Below are 11955 nucleotides of genomic sequence, written 5' to 3' on the forward strand. Positions count from 1 at the left end.
TCTCACAGCTCAAGGGATTTCCAGACTGTTTGCAGGGCTGAAGTCAGCACCAGAAATCAGATGCTGGCCTCAATTTGTCCCACCTGTCCTACCTTTGACTACCCATTTCTCTCCTCCACCTAAATCCCTCCCCTCTAAAGTCCTTTCTACTGATCTCTGACCACTGTGGAGGGATTCTGCCCTACCCTCTTGTTTGACCTCCAGCATTTGGAGTGTTCTTGGGCTTTGTCACAACTGTTAGACCCCCTCTGTTCTTTCTGAGTTTCCTCTCACCCCAACAAACTGCTTCTTCTCTAACCCCTCACTCATTCCTCCACCCCAGTTCCAAGTGTCAAATCCCACCAACTATACAATACTCCTCATTGTCAGAAGAATGTTCAGGAACCAGAACGGGCTTGGCTTACTCATTGCTATGCCTAGCATGGATTTTTTGTCCTTATTTGCCAATTACCAACAAAACACTTAAGAGCTAATCCCTGTTCAATGACTCTTGACACCTTAGATCTCTTGTAAAGGCTGTTCGGAGTGTCTTTCAAGAACAGCTTTCATCCTGTGGGATATCCATCCTAGCCAAACGGAGGATGAAGAGGACTTAAGCACTGTGCATTTCTTTGTCAGATGCTGCCATGGACAGAAAAAAGAGATTCCACTATTTTGTTGCTTTACTCATTTTTCTACCGAGTTGCTCAGAAAAACTCATTAGCTCTTTCTTAAAGAACTACTTCTTTTCTACCTTTTGCTGTTGTATTTTTTTTTTTTTTAACTCTGCTAAGGCATGGTTTGATTTTTTTTTTTTTTTGCCAGTGACAGTGATGGCAGAAATCACTCTGTTTGGCTTTGCTTCCTTCCCTGAGGATCGCCTTCTCTGGCTCTTAGTGGGTTCCATCATACCTCCCGCTGGATCAAGGGCCTGGGCCCCTGCCATCCTGCCCCAGATTGGAAAATGCCTCCTCTCCACACCTAAGCACTGGCTACAAGGTGAGTGTTCAAGGTCAGGAATCAGGGCAGCTTAAGAAATCTTTTCAGAGGGCGCCTGGCGTCTAACTCTTTAGAGATTAGGCTCAGGTCATGATTTCAGGGTCCTGGGATTGAGCCCTGTGTCAGGCTCCTTGCTGGGAGTAGAGACTGCTTAATATTCTCTCTCTTTCTCTCTCCCTCCCCCCTCCCCCACACCCCCGCCCTTGCCCAGCCCTGGCTCACAGAACCACTCTCTCCTCTCTCTCTCTTTCTCTAAACAAAACAAAACAAGAAACACAAACAAAACAAAACAAAAAACCCCACAAGAACTTTACAGGACTTAGAGAAAGAGACCTTGAGGACCACATTCCAGACTTGTGGTTTGTTCTCTTACTGCTGTCCTTGTTCCCAAAGCTGCTGCCTCCCGGTCCACACTCAGCACACATTGTGAGTCACTGAGTCAACCAGCCCCGTGGTGTCTCGGCCCCGAGAGGCTCCAGACAGTCCTAAATTCATGTCCTTCTCCATGTCCTCATCTCTGGGATGCTTTAGTATGATCTATGTCAGTTAGGAATTCAAAGCAATCGGCTTAATCTCTCTCTCTCTCTTTTTTTTTTTTTTTGCCTGAACAAATTACCTTCCCCCAGAAATTCTTGAAAAAATGTTTCTCGGTTCCTAGAAATCACAATTCCAGTCTCAAATATGATACCCATATTCACATATGCCTTCCTACATTCTGATTTATCTTCATACCTCAGATTTTTCTCTGGGTTTCTTGGGCACCAGTGGCTCTTCCGGGATTGAAATTTACTCTCAGGCCTCTTTCTCCTAATGCTTTTAGAACTCGTTGGTATACATTTCCACTTTTATTTCCTTTTCAATGATGTGCTCTTTTAAATTTTTTTGGCCTTTATGACATATGTAACTCTCTACATAGACATGCTCCCATATGCACACACACACCTGCTTACTTTGGTCCTGGGACTTAGTCATTTTACACTTGTCTTTCTCCGATTTTTTTTTTTTTTCCTGAACAGAAATGTAATTCCAGGATTTTCTAAGTTCAGGTTTTTTTTTAATTTAACTATTCTGGTTGATGAATAACTTTGATATTTCTAGTGATTAAGGATGGTCAAATCCGTGACCCCTGAACCCCACCCTGCACCCCGTTCCGCCCATCTCCAGCCCAGTGCCAAGCACCGAGTGTCGCTGCCTGCCTTCCAGTGACCCCAGCACCTCCACGCTGCCTGCCCCCTCCACGCAGAAGTGTCTAAGGGCCTTGACTTTTTCCACGCCCCAGTTTTTATCTATTTAGAGTTCTCATCTCTCAAGGGCTGCCCTGTCTGCTAGGAAACAGCCGATTTGAATCCAGGTGCTCCTAAGCAATGCTGGTATTTTTTGTTAATTAGTGCTAATTTGAAACCAGAGGCAAGCAGGTATGCAGAGCATTTCCCAGCCCCTCCCCAGCTGCAGTCGATACCCCCACCACTGTGACACAAGGTGGGCCCCTAACGACCCCGCCCTTCGGTAGGATCTCCAAATAGCCCTGCGCCAGTCCATGGGAAACCAGAGGATTCCAGCCCTATGTCACAAATTGCTCCTCAGACGACAGGGAAAAGAGGTGTACCTTGAGAGCTACGCTTAGGGGAGGAGGGACGGGGCGGGGGGGAACAAGCTGAATCATTTCTCCAGCAAGCACTATAAGAGGAACCCCAATCAGGAGCCACACATGAACCCAAAAGTGAGGGCATGTACAGCCCCACATTCTGGTTGGTGTCAGACTGGAGGGAGTCAGGGAGATGGCGGCACCCAAATCAGAGAAGCCCTGAATGGCCATTAGGAGTAACTGGGCTTGACATGGGTTGGGAGGGAGGAGGATCCATGCTGATGTTGATAAAGAGGTTACAAGGGGTCAGGGCTGGGGCAGCCAATGATTTCTAGTTAAAGCTGTGATTCTGTGTTCCATTCTTGAAACACAGCAGGGTAATTAAGGAAGCTATATTATAAATCTGATCCTAGAGCTGTTTCTTTGGGAGAAATCAATGGATCCATTAACATTTAGAACACGAAAAACAGTTTTTCCCCTTTTTTTTGGTGATGATCTTTTGAAAGCTATGGGCAAGTCATAAACCCTTCCAGATCATTGACAAAGCTAGAGTCTTTCCATCGAGGGAGGAGATAAAGAGACATAGAAGCAATTAAAGGCGATGGGACCAGGGTTGGGCTCCCAAGTTCATGGAGCAGTTCCCCCAGAGAGCCCCAAAGCAAGATGCCCAAAGGAAAAGGTTTGGAATGTCTTTTTTGCCAAAATAGTAGGGATAATTCATACAACTCTAGTTCAGTGTCCATAGTGAGTCAGAACATAACATGTGTCTTGCATTGCTTATTCAGAAAGTTTGTTTATGTGATTAAGTTTATAGTGTTCCTTTATTTCCTTTTATTATTTTTTTAAGTTTATTTATTGGGGCACCTATGTGGCTCAGTTGGTTGACACCTACCTTTGGCTCAGGTCATGATCTCTGGGTCCTGGGATTGAACCCCGCATCAGGTTCTCTGCTCAGCAGGGAGCCTGCTTCTCTCTCTCCCTCTGCCTCTGCCTCCCTCTCATGCTCACTCTCTTTCTGAAATAAATAAAATCTTCCTCCCAAAATAAAGTTTATTTATGTAAGTAATCTCTACATCCAATGTGGGGCTCAAACTCACGACCTTGAGATCCAGAGTCACATCTTTCACTAACGAAGCCAGACAGGTGCCCTTATGGTAGGTCTTTTAACATCTTCTAGGAACTTAGCTTTAGCTTAATCTTAGTTCAGGCACTTAACATTATTATTGTTGTTGTTGTTGACAATTCTTTTTATTCACAATTATTATTTTTGGTTATACTGCTGAAAAACCAAGTCAAACCTAATGTAGTTAGGAGGTGCAGCAGGAAAGAGTGAGATCTGACAGTGAGATCTGGTCACTGCTTAACTGTGTTGCTACGGGCAAGCCCTCCAAGCTTTTGTTTACCTAGTGGTAGAGGGGGGCGTCATTACCTCCCTGTAGGGCTGTTGTCAAGACGGCAAGTGGGGCTGTTGTCAAGAGACTTCTTAGCCTTAATTGCAGAGGTAATGGCCTCAGGACTGAGTATATATTGACCGTGTATATTGACTATTTACAATGCTGTCTGACAGAAGTCTACAGTGATCTCTCTGAAAGCGTCAGTGCTACCAACTTTTCTATGACTTCATGTCTACTCCGCATTTGCCCAGAATGACCAGGTTTCTACTCTCACAGGTTTATTTTGACATAATTTGAAAGCACACACCTATCTAAGCTTCACAGCTTGGCATGCAGGGCTTTTCACGGATTAGCTCTGGCCCATCTCACAAGCTTCTCAACTTCTTCTCCTTCCATGTTTCCCATCTTCATGTCTTTGAGAATGTTGTCTCTCTTATCCGTGTTCTCTTCCAACTCCTGGTGAATTCCAATTCATCCTTAAAAATACTCAGCTGTCCCTGATCATTGGTTGGTTCCTTCTTTCCTTCAGGCAGCATTTATTGGCCTATTGTTTGGCAGGAACTCTGTCCCTAACATAGGTGTATAAGATAAGAAGATGTGGGTGAAGCCTTCGTGGAGTCCCCGAGAAAGAGTTAATCATTCCCTTCTTGTACATACTTCGTATGTCTTTCTGTACCATAGTGTACTGTGCCATCATTGTTCACAGATTTCTCTCCCCAGTAAGACTCAGTTTCCCAAAGACCAGGGCCAAATCTTAATCATTTTTCCCTTTGCATGGGAAACAACATATAGTTGCTGCCTCCAAAGGTTGTTTAAATAAACTAGACTGTGAACAAATCTATAAGTGGTTGGTGATGTACTTCAAACTCCAAAGTTTACATATATGCAGGGGGGGTGTCCGAAGTGATTGGCACAGATAACAGATTGGAAGAAGAAGGGCCATGAATGTAGGTTGGAGTCAAGGAAGGTTTCATGAAAGAACAGTGGGTCTTGACTTAGACCTCAAAGAATGGATCAGTTCAGGAGAGATGTTGGGAAAGCAGCAGGGAATGGGCAAATCATGTTCAAAGGATAGTGACCCACATACTGGAACAGAAGACTTTGTTGGCCAAATGGCTACATCATTAGAGAAATGTGAAAATAAGCCACAGCAAGGCGTTTCAGATGCAGTAGGCTATGGAAGAAGAGAGAGGATCCCTGGACTTTCTATAAAGGTTTAGTAGGCTTCTAAGTACTTTCGCTTTTTTGTCCTATGAAGCAGGCAGGGAAGGCAGACCTTATTATCACCAATGTGCAGATGGCAAAATTGAGTTCTGGGAAGATACATGACTTTTCCAAGTCTCACAGCTAGCAAGTGACAGAGGCAGAACAAGAAACCAGGTCTTGTGAGTGATTCTGAAACAAACTAATTTCTGCTATGTTGATGTGGGGGGCCCATTAGCCCTAACCCCCAAGGGAGCTCCAGCTGAGGCCCTTGAACATGGAGCCCCTCCCCTATGTCCCTACTTTCAGCATCAGAGACACAAAATCCAGAGCCTGGGTGGCTGGAGTTCAATCTCCTTGAAATGAAGTGGTTTATTGAGGAAGCTCTTCTTTTCTCTGTTTGGAGAACCAAAGGCCCTCCTTATGGAGAGAAATGGGACTAAGTTATTGCTTATTTAATCTAGTAAGAAAATATCATGTCTCATTTTGTGAATGGTTTCATTTCTTGGTTGAATATGAGCTATTTAGTAGATACTGATACACCGGCTGATTTATTTATATACTCATTCATTTATCCAGACTGAGTAGGAGCTGTGTATTAACCACTGTAAATGACTTGTCTCTGAAATCAAATAGTTGCCTCCTAATTTCTCAACAGGACTGATCCTTATGTGACAATCACTGTACTGTTTCTCTGAATGGCAATTTTACTTGGGAAAAGAGAATTATCTAGTCAAATGATTTAATACAGTGTTTCTCACTTGCATATTTAAAGACTGTTGTGTGACCTTTTCCTGACATTTTGTAGAATGAAAGATTTTATCTTGTTAAGACCAGAAATCCGCAAAATAAGTACCCCTGAACGGTACATTACTCGTGACATATGGTACTCTGCTACTTTACAATTTTCTTCCCTCTGTTTCTTCCTTTTTCACTCTCCATTCTACTTGCTTTCTCTTCCCTTTTCTCTCCCTCCAACCCTTCCCTTCTTGGACTTTCTGGGATGTCTTGTAGATAAATCCCTCGCCTCTGGACTGAAAGGTCCTTCTCAATACCTTCTAACAGATGACTCTACCTCCTAGAGCTTTCTTTATTGGCCAAACTTCAGAACAGATGGTCTACCTATAAAGTCAGATTTGGGTCCAGAATTAAAGGAATTATGTGAATAATTAAGGCAAAAACCTCTTCCATTGTTGAAGAGGCTATCTAGAGCTTAACAATGCATACAACAATTTATTTGGTCAAATCAAAGTCTACTCAAATATTTGCTTCACATCACTAGGGCTCTGGGTATACATTTAAAATCTATTGGTAGTGGACTCATTCATTCCTGCTCCCACAACCCTGACTTTTAAGTGGGGTTGGATCAGAAAATATACCATTTGCAAGAACTAGAAGACAAGTTTGAGCAAAATGATTGTAAATTTGCTTCCTACCTGGTGCACGCTCAGCGAGGGACTTGAGCACCAGCTGCAAATTTCTGAGGTCAAGCAGACCCGTTGTCAGAAGTGTCCATCCACTTAGTCCTATAGGCTCTGATTGCATCCATATGTACAGGGGTGTCTATATGTAGGTTATGTAAGGCAGTGGGGAAATTACCTGTCAGCTTTAATAATTAACTTTCATTAACTTTTACAACAATAGAAAGACTCCAGTGTGGTCTTGACCTTTGAGACTCCGATCAGTAGATGAGATGGTGACAACAGCTTCCTCAAGTTCCTTGTGAGGTTATACCACTCATTGCCCTTGTGTGTGTGTGTGTGTGTGTTTCATTGATCTGCAGAGATTTGCACGGAGAGGTGTACATGGAAGTTAAAAAAAAAAACAAACGAAACTCTGTAGGTATTACCTTCCTGATGTTCTACCTGACAATTTAGAAGGGAGTTCCCTGTGACTTTCTGATTTCTAACCCTAGCCCTAGAGACCCACATATTTAATGCGTATCCATCCTCTCCACTTAGATGCCCCAGAGGCATCTCAAACTTAACACATCTAAATCTGAACTCCTGATCTTTCCTGCCCAGTGGGCTTCATCTCTGCTCTTTCCATTCCAGTAAAGAGCACCCCCTGTACTCATGTCAGAAACCTGTTGGAAACACTCTTCACTTGCAAACACTCTCCTCACCTCCGCCCAATCTATCAACATTAAGGCCTGTTGAATCGACCTCCCAAATATGTCATAAAGCCATTGTTTTCCACCTCTATGTGCCTCCCTAGCTTAAACCATCGCTGCCTCTTGCCAGAGCCCTATTAGCACTCCTTGCATGGCCTCTGGCCTCTCAGTCTCCTTGCTACCCACAGCTGTGATCTTTTTCTGCTAGCTCTTTGTGGAGCTAATAATTATCCTTAAGGTAAAAGGTCTTCAAAGTCTTGATGATACTCCCTTGCCCACCTCCCCAATGTTGTCTGGCCCTGCTCTCCCTATTGTTTTCTCCACTCTAGTCACAATGGTGTCTTTTAGTCCCTAGAATTTTCAATCTCTTTCTAGACATTGTTTCCTCTGCTTAAAAGCTCTTCTCTTTCCCGCTCTCTCTGCCTATTACTTAGCTTCAATGCCACTTTCTTGGAGAGAACTCATTTAATTCCCCAATCTAAATGAGCATCTTTTGTGCAGTGCTCTCCCGGCTTCCTGTAATTTTCTCACATAGCATCATAATTTTAGGGTTAGTATTTTTGCCACTACTTGTAATGGTTGCCTCCCTCATTAGAATGAAAGCTCCATACAAGCAGGAACCTTGTACTTACTGTCTTAATGATGACAACTGAGATGAATCTATGACAGAACTGGTTGAACGAGACTTAAGTGAATGGATTGTATTTGATAAAACACAATTCTGAAAGAATCTGGTAAGTCACTAGAGTTTCTTCTGAATTAATCTCACCTGTATTTTTAAACTTGGGTCAAACAGATACTGTGTAATTCAATTAGATGGGGGCATGATTTAGAGCATATGATGCTGTTTTTGATTGTTTTAACAAATGTGCGGTATTTATTTGGAACTACTGTGCATTGATCAAAATGTGTTCTTGGGTTTGTTTGCTGAAAGAATTGGAAAACAGTGCATATAAAGATGGACCCTCAGAGCCATTGATCAGATTAAAAATGATTTATTTTAGAACCAAATAAATTTTTGCAAGTGTGACAGGATACAAGCTGAACAAAGGTGAATCAGAAGAATTCCTATATACTAACAACCACCAAATAAAAAATGTAAAGAAAGAAAGGGACATTATAATAGCAACAAATCTATTAGAACAAGTAGGAATAAGTTTTGTCTAAAGATATGTAAAAACTTTATGGGAGAAACTTGCAAAACATCACTGGAAATCAAAGGAAAACCTGAGAAAAATTTATAGCTGCACATCTTTTGAATGTGAGGGCTCAATATCATAAAGATAAATTTATCTATTACAAAGTAATCTGTAACATTAAGTGCTATTCAACAAAACATCTAAAAGGTCTTTCCCCCCCCATAGGACTAGGGAGGCTCTTGGGTGGCTCAGTCAGTTAGGTGTCCATCTCTTGATTTTGGCTCAGGTCATGATCTCAGGGTCATGGGATCAAGCCCCTTGTTGGGCTCCACGCTGGGTGTGGCAGAGCCTACTTCAGATTCCTCTCCATCTTAGTCTTCCTCTCCATCTGCCTCCCTTCAATAAAAAAAATTTAAAGAAGGAAAATAAAGGAATATGAATTGCTATGGGGATTTGAAGGGTCCCGAACAAATGAAGGGTTCTGAAATTTAAGCTTCATTTGTTCTGAGGTAAATCTCGTTTGCCTGGAAATGCCAAGGGTACAAGGATGTGAGTAATAGGAACTCTTACACTACTGTTGTGAATGTAAATCAGGGCAATCACTTCAGAGAGCCGCTTGGCACTATCTTGCTAAGTTGAGGACACATGTCTTTTAAGACTTGGAAATTCTCTTAACTGTACATCCTTAAGAAACATTGACATGTGTTCAAAAATGTTCATAGCAAAAAGATGGAAGACTATTCCATGCTCTTGGATTGGAAGAATAAATATTGTTAAAATGTCTATACTGCCTAGAGCCATCTATATTTTTAATGCCATTCCTATCAAAATTCCACCGGTATTTTTCAAAGACCTGGAGCAAATAATCCAGAAATTTGTATGGAACCAGAGGAGACCCCGAATAGCTAAGGAAATGTTGAAAAACAAAAATAAAACTGGGGGCATCACATTACCTGATTTCAAGCTTTACTACAAAGCTGTGATCACCAAGACAGCATGGTACTGGCATAAAAACAGACACATAGACCAGTGGAACAGAATAGAGAGCCCAGATATGGACCCTCAACTCTATGGTCAAATAATCTTCGACAAAACAGGAAAAAATATACAGTGGAAAAAAGTCTCTTCAATAAATGGTGCTGGGAAAACTGGACAGCTATATGTAGAAGAATGAAACTCGATCATTCTCTTACACCATACACAAAAAGTAAACTCAAAATGGATAAAAGACCTCAATGTGAGACAAGAATCCATCAGAATCCTAGAGGAGAACATAGGCAGTAATCTCTTCGATATCAGCCACAGCAACTTCTTTCAAGATAAGTTTCCAAAGGCAAAGGAAACAAAAGCCAAAATAAACTTTTGGGACTTCATCAAAATCAAAAGCTTCTGCACAGCAAAGGAAACAGTCAACAAAACAAAGAGGCAACCCATGGAGTGGGAGAAGATATTTGCAAATGACAGTACAGACAAAAGATTGATATCCAGGATCTATAAAGAACTCCTCAAACTCAACACACACAAAACAGACAATCATATCAAAAAATGGGCATAAGATATGAACAGGCACTTCTCCAATGAAGACATACAAATGGCTATCAGACACATTAAAAAATGTTCATCATCACTAGCCATCAAGGAGATTCAAATCAAAACCACATTGAGATACCACCTTACACCAGTTAGAATGGCCAAAATTAGCAAGACAGGAAACATGTGTTGGAGGGGATGTGGAGAAAGGGGAACCCTCTTACACTGTTGGAGGGAATGCAAGTTGGTGCAGCCACTTTGGAGGACAGTGTGGAGATTACTCAAGAAATTAAAAATAGAACTTCCCTATGACCCTGGCATTGCAATACTGGGTATTTACCCCAAAGATACAGATGTAGTGAAAAGAAGGGCCATCTGTACCCCAATGTTTAGAGCAGCAATGGCCACAGTCGCCAAACTGTGGAAAGAACCAAGATGCCCTTCAACAGATGAATGGATAAGGAAGATGTGGTCCATATACACTATGGAGTATTATGCCTCCATCAGAAAGGATGAATACCCAACTTTTGTAGCAACATGGACGGGACTGGAAGAGATTATGCTGAGTGAAATAAGTCAAGCAGAGAGAGTCAATTATATGGTTTCACTTATTTGTGGAATATAACAAATAGCATGGAGGACAAAGGGAGTTAGCGAGGAGAAGGGAGTTGGGGGAAATTGGAAGGGGAGGTGAACCATGAGAGACTATGGACTCTGAAAAACAATCTGAGGGGTTTGAAGCGGTTGGGGGGTGGGAGGTTGGGGGAACCAGGTGGTGGGTATTGGAGAGGGCACGGATTGCATGGAGCACTGGGTGTGGTGCAAAAACAAGGAATACTGTTATGCTGAAAAAAAAAAAAGGAAAAAAAATGTTCATAGCAGCAATGTTTGTAATAATGATGGGAGGAGGGGGATAGCCTAAATGTCCATTTATAAGATGATGGATAGAGAAATTACCCTTTTTTCATAAAATATAATTCCATACAGTGAAGAAAATTAATGTATTAAAGCAGTACATAACATAAACTCATCTGACAAGCAAAAGATTGAGAGAAAAAATTATGAAATAAGTACATTATGATTCTGTTTATATAAAGCTTCAAAACATGCAACATATGGATGATTTATAGACAAATAACAAATGTATGAAAACTAGCAATGGAGGGGTGTCTGGGTGGTTCAGCCAGTGAAGCATCTGCCTTCGGCTCAGATCATGATCTCAGGGTCCTGGGATGGAGCCCCAAGTTGGGCTCCCTGCTCAGCAGAGTCTGCTCCTTCCTCTGCTCCTCCCCCTGCTTGTGCTCTCTCTCTCAAGTGAATAAATAAAATCTTTTTTTTTAAAGATTTTATTTATTCATTTGAGAGAGAGACAGTGAGAGAGAACATGAGAGGGGAGAAAGTTAGAGGGAGAAGCAGACTCTCCAAGGAGCAGGGAGCCCGATGTGGGACTCGATCCCAGGACTCTGGGATCATGACCTGAGCCGAAGGCAGTCGCTTAACCAACTGAGCCACCCAGGCGCCCCGAATAAATAAAATCTTTAAAAACAAAACAAAACAAAAACAAGCAATGGAATGGTAAGAAAGTAAGGATAGTGGTTACTTTTGTGGAAAGTGGGAGGAAACTTACTGGGGAAGACTATGAAGAGGACTCCAACTGGGTCTGTAACATTGTATTTCCTTTTCCTATCACAGATTTCTTTTGTTTGAAAATTGAGGTATGCCTTAGTTTCCTAGGACTGTCATAACAAAGTACCATCCACGAAGTGGCTTAAAACCACAGAAATGCATTCTCCCACAGGTTTGGAGGCCAGAAATCCAAAAGCTCTCTCTCCTGGGACACACTGGCTGGAATATTTCCTTGCTTCTTCCTCAATTCCTATGGTGGCCACATCCCTGGGTTCCTTGGCTTGCGGCTGCTTCTCTCCCATCTCTGTGTCTGGCATCACCTGGCATTTTCACTCCTAGTCTCTGTCTTCCCCTCTTTTTATAAGGCGACTAGGCTGAACGCATCTT

This window comes from Lontra canadensis, unplaced genomic scaffold (assembly GCF_010015895.1).
Source record: "Lontra canadensis isolate GAN:19392208 unplaced genomic scaffold, GSC_riverotter_1.0 scaffold48, whole genome shotgun sequence".
In the NCBI taxonomy this organism is placed as follows: domain Eukaryota; kingdom Metazoa; phylum Chordata; class Mammalia; order Carnivora; family Mustelidae; genus Lontra; species Lontra canadensis.